Here is a 3,919-nt window from a genome sequence, read left to right on the forward strand (position 1 = left end):
GATATTACCTTGGTCAAGAGATAGCATGATTTTTTGGACAGAGATGCCACTGAGGCTTTATGCAGGCATCTAAATACTTCAAACAAATGTGCGGTGCTGAAGCTCCAAATTAGCCCTCATTAGAAGAGAAGTGAAGACTCCAACAAGGACAAGCCTTTTGCGACAAGCGGCAAGTGGACTTTGCAGAGAGACAGCAAGTGGTGGTCCTGCTTAAAGAGTTTGATGTCTTTTCTTCAAAGCAGGACGCAGTCCCCGGGTCCCCAAATGATTCCCACCTGCAGAACACCACGAACCACAGAGCTGTCCACAGTCTCAGCAGCACAAGCAGCTTCCCTGTCCATGCCTCGCACAGTGTGGATGTGGTGACACCCCGGACTAATTCTGTCATTAGTGTCTGCTCCTCTAGCAACTGTGTTAGCAATGATGACTCCTTCTGCAACCTGCCCTCATCCAAGGAACTATCCAGCTTCAGCTTCGGCATCAAAGGTTACGAGAAAAGTGCCAAATCCAAGACGCGTACTCTGCTGAAAAGGATGGAGAGCCAGAAGCTAAAGGGGTCCTACCACACCACAAAGCACCTTTGAAGCTGTGACTGATCATCAAATGGGCCCATTCTGCAAGAGGGTGTGGACGAGAAGCTGAAACAGCTGAACTGTGTGGAGATTGCCGCCCTTAACGGCAACCACATAAACATCCCCATGGTATGAAAGAGGAGCGTTTCCAACTCCATGCAAACTAGCAGGTGCCGCTGCCAGTCTGAAACCAGCAGCGCATTCAGCACTCCTGGCCACGTCACCAGGACCTGGAGCCTCAGCGCCTGCAATAAGCAACTCGGCATGTACTTAGAGGGCTTTGATCCCTTCACTCAGTCCACCTTTAACAATGTCGTGGAACGGAACTTCAAAAACCACACGAGCTACCCAGAGGACACAGTGTTCTACATCCCAGAAGACCACAAGCCTGGCACTTTCCCAATGCCCTCTCCAATGGCAATTTCTCTCCCTCAAGGAATAGCAGCTCTGTGAACAGGACCGGCAGCTTCCACGGGTCTGGCCATATCAGTCTTTCCAGCAGCGAAAGCCCCGAGGAACTGAAGAGACGCAATTCCTTCAGCTCTGTGAGCAGCTGCCTAAGCATGTACGACAACGTGCCAGGCTCCATCCTCTACTCTAGTTCAGGTGACCTGGCTGACCTGGAGAATGAGGACATGTTCCCCAAGCTAGACGACATCCTCTACCACGTGAAGGGCATGCAGCGAATAGTCAACAAGTGGCCCGAGAAATGTTCAGATGAGGGTGACTGACCCAGCTCTGGATTCTGTCTCTCCCTGCTGGCCCTCTCCAAAACAAATCCACCTGGATGTGGACAATGACCAGACCACCCCCAGCAACCTGGACAGCACAGGATGACCCTGAATGATCCTGAGGAGCCATCCGACATCCCTGAGAGGAGAGACTCAGGAGTCAGAGCTTCCCTCACAAGATCCAACAGGCACAGGTTGAGATGGCAGTTTCCAGAGCTCTCACTGGCCAAGCTTCAACTCCATCTCACTGCAGATCAACTGCTACTCTGTGGCCCAGATGAACCTGCTGCAGAAATACTCACTCTTAGAGCTAACGCCTGCTGGAATACACACCTTCTAACAAGCATGCTTTTAGCTGGGCTGTGCCCAAGTTCATCAAAAGGATCAATGTTCCAGACTACAAGGACTGGAATGAGTTTGGAGTCCCTCTCACAGTTAATGAGCAGCACACGGGGGACAGCAAATGCCACAGAGCACTCAGCAGGCCATGCACTACCTCCGAATCCACTGCTTGGACTAGGTTGAACTCTTCAGAAACTCTGGAGTCAAATCCCAAATTCAGTTTCTTTGTCAGAATAATAACAGTGCTGTAGAGTGTGTCAACTACGAGGGACAGTCTGCTTATGATGTGGCAGACATGCTGAAGCAGTACCCTTCCTACAGATGTACCAACATGTGCCCAAGGACCAGCACCTCCAGGTGATCAAGGCTGCCATCATGTTCCTGCCGGATGAGAACTGGGAGGTTCTACAGACGCTGCTGTATTTCTTGAGCGACGTCACAGCTGCTGTTAGGAAACCAGATGATACCGACCAACCTCGCTGTGTGCTTAGCACCTTCCCTCTTCCACCTCAATACTCTGAAGAAAGAAAATTCTTCACCAAGAGTAATGCAAAGGAAACAAAGTTTGGGTAAACCAGATCAGAAGGATTTGAATGAAAACCTGGCTGCCACTCAAGGTCTGGCCCATATGATTGCGAAATTCAAGAAGCTATTCCAGATGCCTGAGGAAATGAGCCGATACCAGAATTCTTACACTGAACAAGAACTGAAGGCCCTCACTCTGGAAGCACTGGGATGACTAAGTAATGGAGAGCCTGCAGATTACCAGCACTTTCTCCAGGACTGTGTGGACAGGCTGTCTAAAGAGGTCGAAGATAAGTTTAAAGGCTGGGTCAGCTACTCTACTTCAGAGCAGGCTGAGCTGTCTTATAAGAAAGTGAGTGAAGGACCCCCCCGCCTCTAAGGTTTTGAAGGTCAACCATTTAAGTCCCTGCCACGCTGGAGGAAATCTTGAAACACCTACTCAAGGATCAGCATCTCTGGGATGTAGACTTGTTGGATTCAAAAGTGATTGAAATCCTGGACACACTGAAATTTACCAATATGCCCAGAATAGTATGGCACCCCACCAGGCCCAAGACTACATTGTTCTGAGGACATGGAGGGTAAATTTACCTAAGGAAGAGTGTGCCCTTTCACTTACCTCTGTGGATCATGACCAGGCACCTATGGTGGGTGTGAAAGTTAACATCCTCTTCTCCCAGTATTTGATTGAACCCTGTGGGTCAGGAAAATCCAAACTCGCCAACAAGTGGACTTAAGAGGTCACATGCCAGAGTGGTACACAAAATCTTTTGGACACTTGTGTGAAGCTAAAGTTGTAAAGATCCGAGACTCTAAGCAACCCAAACACTGAGACCAAAGACACAAAATCTAGATGATTCCTGAAGCAAAAAGCAAGTATGTCCACCATCTGAACATTTGTTTCTAAAGCCCTGGCCAGTCCCTGGAAGAATGAGTTTCTGCTCCTCATCCTGAAACAGAAAACTACAAACTGGACTGCAGGAATGAAGACTACAGCTATTTGATACATTTTTAAAGCTGCTTCCTGTTCATTTAGGTCTATTTTATAGACCTTGACTGGAATACATAAGACTGTGCAAAAAATATATAAACAAAACATATTTGTAATCTTATTCAAATTGCTTCTGAGAAGCAAAACTTTAAAATACAGTATGGAAGATAATGAAGGTAGTTGTTCTCTTGTGGTATTGGTGTATATGTGCCTATGTCATTTATTTGCAGTAGGTGTATCCACTGGAATGAATAGTTGGTACTCTGATGTGTTTTCTCACTGAGATGAACAAAGGGAAAGGTTTGCACAGAGGAGTGTGTGGATGTGTGTTGGTTGCTGGTTGAGTGGCACTGGTGTTGGAATCCAGTGTCTGGCACACTGAGATGCCTCCAAGAAGAACATTGGTGCTGTTGGGTTTAGTTTAACCTGGAATCTCTGACTATCCATGAACCCATCCAGAAAGGAGACTCAACACCCATATTCATTTACTGTTTTTGTTTTGTTTTTTTCCTGTGATAAGCATTTTCCTTCTATTTCACCAACCTCCTCTTTGCCTTCAAACTAACTGTAGTACAGTCTCTCTATTAACTTTAGCTTTTTTTAAAATGCAAGCAAACAAAAACACTCAGGCATATATAACAATTTACACCTCTAAAGGGCACATTCTGCAAGTCTGCCTCCTGGCCACCAACTCTTAGTCCCTCTCTTTCCATGAATCTAGAGTCCTCAGCTGCTCCCTCTCTCCATGTCCCCATATC

The 3,919-nt window shown here is 47.1% G+C and overlaps 1 pseudogene; it reads left to right on the forward strand.

Annotated features, from left to right (window-relative positions):
* The first annotated feature begins 3 nt into the window (after positions 1-3).
* On the forward strand, positions 4-3,027 carry LOC102832120 (annotated as a pseudogene).
* The last annotated feature ends 892 nt before the right edge of the window (positions 3,028-3,919 follow it).

This window comes from Chrysochloris asiatica, unplaced genomic scaffold (assembly GCF_000296735.1).
Source record: "Chrysochloris asiatica unplaced genomic scaffold, ChrAsi1.0 scaffold00754, whole genome shotgun sequence".
Lineage (NCBI taxonomy): Eukaryota > Metazoa > Chordata > Mammalia > Afrosoricida > Chrysochloridae > Chrysochloris > Chrysochloris asiatica.